The following is an 11,376-nucleotide window of genomic DNA, read 5'->3' as shown; positions in this document are numbered from 1 at the left end:
GCAGCGTCAAGAGTAACCGCAGCCATGGTCTCCGAGCTGATAGTCCATGCTGCTGCAAACGTCGTCGAGCTGTTCGTGCAGATGGTTGTTGTCTTGCAAACGTCCCCATCTGTGGACTCAGGGATCGAGACGTGGCTGCACGACCGTTACAGCCATGCGGATAAGATGCCTGTCATCTCGACTGCTAGTGATACGACGCCATTGGGTTCCAGCACGGCGTTCCGTATTACCCTCCTGAACCCACCGATTCCATATTCTGCTAACAGTCATTGGATCTCGACCAACGCGATCAGCAATGTCGCGATACGATAAACCGCAATCGCGGTAGGCTACAATCCGACCTTTATCAAAGTCTGAAACGTGATGGTGCGCATTTCTCCTCCTTACACGAGGTATCAGAAGATCTTTCCTTATGTGAATACTCTGAAAAGCTAATCATTTGCATATCACAGCATCTGCTTCCTGTCGATTAAATTTCGCTTCTGTAGCACCTCATCTTTGTTGTGTAGCAATTTTAATGGCCAGTTGTGTATTTCATTTAACCAGTTTCGATGGTTTAATGTCTTCCTTGGATCTCTATGCATAGTACAAGAAGAACCTACACATTCTGGCTTAGCAGTTGCAAACGCCGTCGTGAATTAAATATGAGGCCATGACACATATCGCATACACTACATCCATTTTGCGACATGTGATGGCGTTATTCTCCATTTCAAAAAGATTTTACGTCTGCTAAGCTATCGCTGTGCACTTTTTTGTAACTGTTGTTCAGTTATTGTGATCGCTTCTCAGATTTGGTTATTGATAACTTGATACTAGTGTCTGAGTTTAATTTGTACAGCACTGAAGATGATCACAATGTGATCGAAAATTGATTCAGCTATCAATAAAACATCAATATTACGGCGAACGCTGACCTTCCTTTTAATTTAACATATAAGGTTGTTGTGCACACAGCACTCCATGGAGTCGCCAGTCAACTTTCACATTAAATTGTGATTCCACTCCTGTACCTTTCATCTATTTCCAACATTGCTTCTTCGATCTACACATTGAAAAGTAGGGGCGAAAGACTACACCCTTGTCTTACACCCGTCTTAAACCGAGCACTTCTTTCTTTCACTTCCACTCTTATTATTCCCTCGGCTCTTGTACATAGTGTATTAGCCGTCTCTTACTACCACTTACCCCATTTTTCTGAGAATTTCGAACGTCTTGCACCAGTTTTACATTGTGGAAGGCTTTCTCTTGGTCCACAGATCCTATGAGCCAGTCTTGATTTTTCTTAAGTCTTGCTTCCATTTCCAACCGCAAAGTCAGAATTACTTCTCTTGTGCCTTCACCTTTTCTAAAGCCAAACTAATCGTCATATAACACTTCCTCATTTTCTTTTACATTTTTATGTATATTTTTCTTGTCAGCTTCTTGAATACATGAGCTGTTAAACTGATTGTGCGATAATTCTTGCACTTTTGACCTCTTGCAGTCTTCGGAACTTTGCGAATGATATTTTTCCGAAAGTCAGATGGTATGTCGCCAGACTCATACAGTCTGCACACCAACGAGAATAGTTGTTTTGTTGCTACTTCTCCCAATGAATTAAGAAATTCTGGTGGAATGTTATCTTTACCTTCAGGCTTATTTGATCCTAGGTTCCCCAAAGTTTTCTTTAATTCCAATTCTAATACTGGGTCCCCTATGTCCTCCAAATCGAATCCTCTTTCTTCTTCTATCACATCTGACAAATTTCCCCCCTCATAGAAGCCTTCAATGCACTCTTCCCACCTGCTGGCACTCTCCACTGCGCTTAATAGTGGAATTCCTGTTACACTCTTAATGTTACAACCCTAGCTTTTAATTTGAGCGAAGGTTGTTTTACTTTCCTATATGCTGAGTCAGTTCTTCCGACAATAATTTCATTTTTGATTTCTTCATCTTTTCGTGCAACCATTTCGTCTTCGCTTCCCTGCACTTCCTATTTATTGCATTTCTCATTGCGTAGTATTTCTGTAATCCTGAATTCGGCTCAACGTTTTTGTACTCTCTTCTTTCACCGATCACCTTAATTATTTCTTCTGTTACTCATGGTTTCTTTGCAGTTATCCTCTTTATACGAATGTTTTTCTTTCCAACTTCAGTGATTGCTCTTTCTACAGATGTCCCTTCCTCTTCATTCGTACTGCCTAATTAAATATTCCTTATTGCTATATCTACAGCTTTAGAGGTCTTCAAGCGTAACTCGTTATTCCTTAGCACTTCCATATCAAACTTCTTTTCATATTGATTCTTCCTGCCCATTGTCTTAAACCATACTCAACTATTCCTGACTACTACATTGTGTTCTGAGTCTCTATCTGCTTCTGGGTGAGCCTTTTCACGTACTCTTGGTAGTCTCCTCTCGCTGACCGAATGGAAGAGTATTCCGGAATCTTTTTCTCATTGAGAGATCACAATTACAATTTTTCAGCTGCATGCCATGTGGCCCGGGGATACAAGTTTTGCGTTTCAAATGCAGTGGTGTTCATTGCTTTCGGCCTCTTCGTGCCGTTTATGGAGTGCGGCGCTGTTTCGCTGAAGCCGCTCACGCGCGCAAACCTTCCGCGTTGTCACGTGAACGACCCTGGTAGAGAAGGTGCGCTCGGTGGGCGTGCAGTTACTCTACGCTGCGCGATGTGACAGGGCACGCAACTCCTACAGTTAGCGTTGTGGCAGACGCGGCTTCGTTGGACCAGTAGGTATCAATTCCTTCGGATATGGAACGAGATGGACAATTGATTCTTGCAGGTATTTCATTGATGAACACAGCGAGCAGCGAATTGGAATTGTGGGTGCTGTTTTACACTACTTGTCTTACCACCATGACTGTTAGCAGTGTAGGTTGCTACTGTCCGTTCCACATCGCTAAAGGGGGATATAGATTGATTCTTTGGGTTTGTGGTTTATACTCTCTTAGATTGAGTATTTAGCTGAACTGTGGATGTCGTGCTGAGGAGGCATAGTTGTTCAGTTAACATTCCTTACTTTGCGAGGGTATGCCAGTTCCTTCATGCTACAAGTTTGCATTATCTCCTGGTGAACGATAAGTGTCTTAGCTGTGACTTCAACATAAACAAGCGTAACTTCAGGACAGCGTAATAGGTTCGCTGCTTTTTACGATTTGCGTAAACTATCTGGTTGATGGTACTGACCGCAACATTATACTGTTTGCCGATGATGCTGTAGTCTACAGAAAAGTAGTATTACACGAAAGTTGTGAACAAATCAATGAGGATTTGCACAAAATAAATGCGTGGTGTAATGACTGGCAGTTATACCTCAATATTAGTAAGTGTAACCTACTGCGTATATCAAGGCGAAAATCCCCATTAATGTACGAGTACAAAGTAAATGTTCAGTCTTTGGAAGCGGTAACATCCGTCAAGTATCTGGGTGTGACTATTCGAAATTATCTCAAATGGAATGATCAGATTACACAAGAAACGGGCCAGACGAACTCTTGATTGCGGTGTATTGGCAGAATCCTGAAGCAATGCAGTCTTTCAACAAAGGAAATTGCCTACAATACGTCAGTTAGTCCAGTCTTAGAGTATTGTTCGTCTGTATGGGACCCTTGGATCTGATTCAAGAGCTTGCGAAGGTGCAAAGAAGAGCGGTAAGATTCGTGACGAGTACATTTAGCCATCGCGAGACCGTTACAAATCTCATAGGAAGTTTGAAGTGGGACACACTTGCAGACAGACGACGCGCTGAACGGAAGGGACTGCTCAGTAAATTCCGAAATCAGATCTTCGCCGAGGATGTGCAGCATATATTATTACCACCAACTTTGAAATCGTGCAATGAAATTAGAGCTCGTACTGAGGCGTTCAGACAGTCGCCTTTCCCAGGCGCGATCCGCGAGTGGAACAGAAGGGGTTAAATATGACTTTGGCGCGAATTGTGCCCTCCGCCACGCACCGCTTGGTGGCTAGCGGATTATATATATAGAAGTAGATGTAGATGAACAGTACCTGTGCTCCCTGTTTTTGTACACGTATTGCAGCAGGGCAGAACTTTCTATCACCTTTTCTGATGGCACAGCAGTGCCTTGTGACGTAGTTTTGTTGTTGCTATTTTATGACAATTTCGTAAATTTCGTAGGTTCGTTTCAAGAAATAAAAATTGGTATTATACGTTACTTGAGTTAGAAAGTACGTCATATTGTCTACTATGAATTAACGAAAAGAGCATCTCATTGTAAAGCTATTACCTCGTCTACTGTAAGTAGGCTGTTTAGGTTTTTTTATTGGTAACGCCACCTCAGTATGAAAATCACCGGCTGTGCTGTGTGCAGTCTGTGGCTGCTTTGCATTGTTGTAATACTCGCCATTGTAGTGTTAGGCAGCTGGCTGTGAACAGCGCGTAGCGTTGGGCAGTTGGAGGTGAGCCGCCAGCAGTGGTGGATGTGGGGAGAGAGATGGCGGAGTTTTGTAATTTGTCATGATATCAAGGTAAATACATTGTTGGTTCTCTATTAATATCTTTTATTTGCTAACTATCCCTATGAGTAGTTAGTGCCTTCCATAGTTCGAATCTTTTATTTAGCTGGCAGTAGTGGCGCTCGCTGTATTGCAGTAGCTTGAGCAGCGAAGATTTTTGTGAGGTAAGTGATTTGTGAAAGAGATAGTTTAATGTTAGTCAGGGCCATTCTCTTGTAGAGAATTTTGAAAGTCAGATTGCGTTGCGCTAACAAAATATTGTGTGTTGAAAGTCAGATTGCGTTGCGCTAAAAAATATTGTGTGTCAGTTTAAGCACAGTCGTGTAAAATTGTTCAAAAGGGGACGTTTCATACGTCGACCCTTAGCCTAGGATACCTCACTGGAATCTTCTGATTTTTTCCTTGTAGTTTGTGTAATTAGTGTAGATTTTGTTTATTGCTAGCGCGTAATTATAGAGAGAATTTCCTTTGTAGTTGTAGTTTTTCATTGTTGTACAGTAAAACAGTTGTGGCATGCATGTAGATTTGCAGCAAGTATTTCGCAGCTGCGCTTGCAATTAACTAGATATTATTTTCAGTGCTATGTTAATGTGTTTTCTTATTTTTGCTCTTCAAATTGTGCTTTTCTGTGTTATCGTGTGAAATATTGTGTCAATAATGGCGTGTGAAAAACGTAACACTAGGCTCCAAAGTAAATTGAGAAATGACAGCGAAGACGAAAGCAGTGTGTTAGCGCCATCGTGTAATGAATTAACTAATATTCAAAGTAGTAATTTGGTAATTGTGCATACGGAAATGGAGCAGGCGTCAAACAATGGTGTGGACAGCGAAACAATTAGAGAACAGGGAAGCATTATCGACCGATCGGTCGGCGACGGCTCGGCTCGGGAATCCGAAATGACACGACGCGATCTCGCAAATACTGTGGATTCGGGATTTGGGCCCTCTCCGTTTTCTCAAATAGGTCAAGACGCGTTTTCTGCTTGTCAAAATGTGAATGTTGCCGGTGAGAGTGCACTGCCAAAAGGCGTGGAGAAGCAGATTCCGGACACTGATACATTGTTATTGCAATTAATACAACAAATGGGACAAATACAGCGGCAGTTAGACGGAATGGTGCAAAATCTTCAAAGGTTCGACACAATGGTAGAAAATCTTCAAAAGTTAGACACCACACTTGAACAAACACGTGAAGATTTGGCTACTGAGTTGCATTTCCAACCTGTTTTTTCGCGTCATGAAGATGCACTGCAGAGTCGCGAGGCAGCCATGAAAGAGCTGCAAACTGCTGTTCATGAAAATCATGAGACCTTGCAAGCTAGATTTGACTCAGTTGCATCTGCCGATTCGGTTGCGCAACTTGCAGGGGCTCAGGAGGGCTTAAAGGACACAGTAAATACTCTGAAACTTGGTTCAGAAAAACACACTGAGGAGATGTGTTCACTATCGGATAAAGTAGCCGAACTTTCAGATCAGTTCACTAATTTATCTACGAAGGTAGATGATAATCTGAATGACACAAAACCGGTAGTCTTTAATGACACAGAAAAGTGCGAACAAATTAGGAAATTCAATCAAAATCAAATCAATATACAGTACAAAAGAGAAATCCGGGAAGTACAAGATCAGTTGGCACAAGTAATACAAAAATTACAAATTTCAGAGGACACTCGCGCTCCAACACGGGAAGAGGGACTTAGAAATACGGAAAAGCCGCAACATAATAACACAGGGCATTTCGGAAGTTATGAAAGAGGTTGGCGGTGTGCGCCGAATTTTGAGATGGAACCGCCGACGCGACCTAGCAATGACCGATATGCTACTCGCCGACACAATGATTTTTACTATAAGCTGTTGGGAAAAAAAAAAAAAAAAAAAAAAAAAAGGGGAGGCAGAAGGACTTTAGACGCAACGGTCCAGCGCGCAGTTACGATTCAGGGAGAAATTCTCCACCACTTAACCGACAAGAAAGAAACCACAGAAACTACCGACATGACGACAGACGATGTGATCGTAACGACAGACCTGAATTGCATCAGAACTGGCGGGATTTAAACAGAGCAGGGCCCTCTCGAGGAGGTGAATTTGTAGAAGTTAGGTCTCCGAATCCCAATAACGACGCGCTCCAACAAAGAAACAGGCACTGACCCGCACCGCAGGCAGACACCTGCGCCGGCTGGCTCCGAGAAAAATAACATAGACGCTAACCTTGAGAAAAATTCCAGTATTCTTTAACGATGTATACCGCATGATAATTGCATTGTTCAAACTCTGCGTGCTAGGAAGAGCAAAGGTTTACACCACCTTTCTCACGTTAAACCGTTTATTGAAAGATAATCTGCTTTTTTTTTATGCAACATATTGGTTTACTTGCAAATACATTATGGATTCAAGGTGCTTTCTGAGAGATACCAGGTGACACAGTGGTTAGTCTATTTGACAGCTACACGACTATATCACGACGCTACTAATGTGTGACACAATTCACCTTGTTGCTTTTGCGGTGTATCTGTTTTATATCTGCACAGTTTTTCTGAATTCTTCTGGAAAGTAAAACATGTTTGGTAGTAACTTTTGTGGTATAGCAACAATGAGACAGCCTTTTTCTGTAGCACAACAATACGTTACAGCACAGTACTTTCTTCATCACGGCAATAAGCGTAATAACTAAGATATCTATACACAAAGCATTTCACTTTTGTTTATCATAAGGTAAGTGCATTGACTTCTGCAGAATTTAGCTTTCGGAGGACGATAACTACGACACTTCCACAGAGATTATGTTGCGACATGACACACAGTTTAGCGCTACAGGACACGTATTTGAGTGATTAATTTTGTACTTAAAACATTTATTTTTAAAGATTTTTAAATTGCAAAGAAAGTTTTCCGTGATACATTTCATTCCATTGCTGTAATCTGTAACACCTGAGGGTATAATTACATTAATCCTCAGGGGGGTACACGCTTACTTTGTGTACCATGTGCTTGGCAAGCACAAGGAGCCCTAGCTAATATGGTATTTGCTTATACAACTTTACACATCGGTACCATATTTCTCTAACACATAAATTACACAGCTACCTGATCATTTAACAGAGAAAGAAACATTTTTTTTTACTACGTCAGTGATAGATGTTTACGTAATTACACAGTTGGATAACTTCACACTTACGAAATTGTATGTTGTTTGTACTTTGTGAACTGTTCATATTTTTTTTGGAACCATTGTGATACTATGAGAGCTTTGAATGATATATTTGGTATGGGATCACGATTTTTAAAGTACGTTTGAGGCAGATGACACTTTTGACATGAGCAGAGAATTTTTTTTTAGGTTTTGAAATTATTGGAGGAAGCTACCACGATTTTGAGAGTTGACTGAGGTGTTATGATATTATTACGATGACTATGTGTATTATGCTGTTGCGGTATGTTTATGATCAATAAGCTGATGCTATATGAGTTATCTGAGTATGCTATGTATTTATTACGATGAAGTATTGAAGTGTCGTCGCAAGATTGACGTGTCGACGAATATGTATATGTGTACTAAGGTAAGGAATAATGAATAGTGGTTAGGGACTCTGACTTGTGAAAAAGGATGTTGGAAACCAAGAATCGTACTTTAAGAGTTATGAAATGTATGTAAATGTGTGAATGTATTACAATGCCGACGAAAACTTTTTGGACACTGTTATATCAATAGGATTTTGTTTCTACAGATTTGTAACGCAAATTCTTGACCTGTGAAATATTTTTATATGAGACTGCCACTTTAGCAGAAACTGTTGTCGTAAATATTTCGGTAAGAAAGGTAAGTGACCTTGACGTAATGCGTCTTGAGCGGCCACCTGTGCCAGCCACCTGTGCCAGCCACCTGGAGAAACAGCCATTAGGTGAAAAAAAAAGAGGCCATTAACCTCGCTATTGACATTCCTTTGTAGAAAGCATCGCAAATGCGACACGCTCATTACTTGGAAACATATGATTACTCGTATTTTGTGCTACTTACTGAAATGCTTATGAATTGATGGGAAATATTCGTACAACTGCACACCTGATTAGGACAAGTGTCTTTCTACGAGAGTTGAGAGAATTTCTACTAACTTATGAAATGTCACATGACTATTGAATGATATTTTTATGCTTTGCTTTTCATAGTTGCTTATTTCATTTGATATCTGGTTTCCAGCTATCTTGCAGCATTGGTTTCATAAAATAAAATTAAATGCATTTGCTAATGTGAACACTTTCTGTCAACAGATCTATTAAATAATTACTTTATGATCCACATTCTTCGAAAAAGGAGCTATTGGAATGGAAAGAACAATAAGAAGGGACTAGTAACAGGAACTGCATACATAATTTTCTTTTCAACTACTTGGTAATTTTTTGGTAGAGTAAGTTATCGTGATGCATCACTCTAGTGTTAAGATGTGACATAGGTATTAGACATGGCCATTTTTACTGTAATATTTTTTCTGCTTGAGCTATGTCATGTTTAGGTATAAGTTGCTGCTGTTTGCCAGGCATAGTGTTATTGAATTTGACTTTGTATTATTCTGTTAAGCCAGTTTTACTAATGATTTATTTTTATTATTTGCTGCACATTGCCTTAGATTAGTTGTAATATTACAATTGCTTTGCTAATTTCTTAATGCTGCTTGCTTCGCAAATCTGCGCTTTTTTTATTGCTGTTTATATTAATTGTTTTATGTGATGCTACATTGCCTCGTCCATTAGTTTAGCATCTGAGATCAGTAGATTTAAGTTAGCTTAAGAGGGGTAGACTACACAAGAAACAGATATGGCAAAAATGAGTATTTTGCACTGAGAAATAATTATTTTGAAAGAAATATGAATAGAATACAGGAAGGAGGTATAGATAGGACTTTTTGGAAATAATGAGGAATGAAGGGAGATCTCCGAGAAGTAAAGAAAGTTTTTTTTGCAACATACTGCAGTAAAAGAAACCCTGTCCTTTCCTTGTGTTATCCCACTATGTGTTTGTGTTCCCTTGTGTATTTATGTTTTTCCTGTATTTATATGTATATCTGATAATACTTATGTTGTAGAATTTTTCTAATACTAAGCTACATTCACTATGATGAGGAATACTGTGATCCTCAAATATAATTTGCATTGATAATATGTTATTTACTTTGTAAAGATGTTTAGACATTTATCTGTTCTGTTTTAATGCTCATGTGTGATGTTGATGTTTCAAAAGTTGTTCTGATCTTTATGTATGTACTTATGTCATTATTTTTGTAACACTGATGTATATATTTTTATTCTTTTGTAAAGCCCCTATTACCGCAAATGTTATTTGTATTGTTATGTTCTTTAATGATGTGTTTTGTACCTTTGTTATTGTGTTCTTATGTTATAAAATTGTATAGACACCAGTTCACCATATTATTAACTTGTAAGTTACATTTCACTGCACACGTTTTGTTGGTCATAGTATATGGACAATATGTAAGAAGTAGGGACTGTTAGTGTTTGTATGTGTGTTAATAATTCAGCAAGGGACTGGATGACAGCATTGCTGGTTCTAAGGACAATTCCAAAAACTTTGTGAGTGCACAAGTGGTGGTTATGGACTTGCTATATTATCCGCAAGACTCTTCAATGGTGATTGTGCACCTGCACAGTCACAACGGATGGCTGCTGGCCATCTCTACAAGGACTGCAGTGGGTCTGCGCCTCTGGTGGCCCACCAATACCGTAATCTCTACCAGGACTACAGTGGGTCTGCTCTGTGATGACCTACCAAACGATATTCTTCAAAACTTCGATTGACTCCGCTGTGGGTTTGCTCTGTTGTGGCCCATTACCTGTCAGCATGTCAAGAGTCAGCACTGTCTTTCTGTTGGAAGGACAACACTACTTCTTCAAGACTGTATGAAAATCCACTACTTCCGTGTGCATTTTCTTTTACTGCTCAGACTTTGAGAAAAACACTGCAATGTGATGAATGATCAAGACTGTCTTTATGGACTGTGAGAAAATTTTAGCTTTTGACCAACATTGTATCAATAAGTGTGTGCATTTGATTTCTTTGTTATCGTAATTGTGAAAAAATTTTTAACAAATATGTATTGGGCAGTGCCCAACAAAATTTGTAAAATTTTTTGTGGGGAGCATGGGGGCTATGTAAGTAGGCTGTTTAGGTTTTTTTATTGGTAACGCCACCTCAGTATGAAAATCACCGGCTGTGCTGTGTGCAGTCTGTGGCTGCTTTGCATTGTTGTAATACTCGCCATTGTAGTGTTAGGCAGCTGGCTGTGAACAGCGCGTAGCGTTGGGCAGTTGGAGGTGAGCCGCCAGCAGTGGTGGATGTGGGGAGAGAGATGGCGGAGTTTTGTAATTTGTCATGATATCAAGGTAAATACATTGTTGGTTCTCTATTAATATCTTTTATTTGCTAACTATCCCTATGAGTAGTTAGTGCCTTCCATAGTTCGAATCTTTTATTTAGCTGGCAGTAGTGGCGCTCGCTGTATTGCAGTAGCTTGAGCAGCGAAGATTTTTGTGAGGTAAGTGATTTGTGAAAGAGATAGTTTAATGTTAGTCAGGGCCATTCTCTTGTAGAGAATTTTGAAAGTCAGATTGCGTTGCGCTAACAAAATATTGTGTGTTGAAAGTCAGATTGCGTTGCGCTAAAAAATATTGTGTGTCAGTTTAAGCACAGTCATGTAAAATTATTCAAAGGGGAAGTTTCACTACTATGAATTAACGAAAAGAGCATCTCATTATAAACCTATTACCTCGTTGCCGGTTTAAACGTGGTTGTGCTTCCTTACCCGCCTCACTCTGGATAAAGTTATAGATGATAATATTCCTGTTGAGCGTTACAGACTTACCAGACAACTACACATGTACCTAGAAA

This window comes from Schistocerca nitens, chromosome 9, assembly GCF_023898315.1.
Source record: "Schistocerca nitens isolate TAMUIC-IGC-003100 chromosome 9, iqSchNite1.1, whole genome shotgun sequence".
Taxonomy (NCBI): domain Eukaryota; kingdom Metazoa; phylum Arthropoda; class Insecta; order Orthoptera; family Acrididae; genus Schistocerca; species Schistocerca nitens.
The sequence above is the reverse complement of the archived record's forward strand: the minus strand, read 5'-3'. Positions refer to the sequence as shown.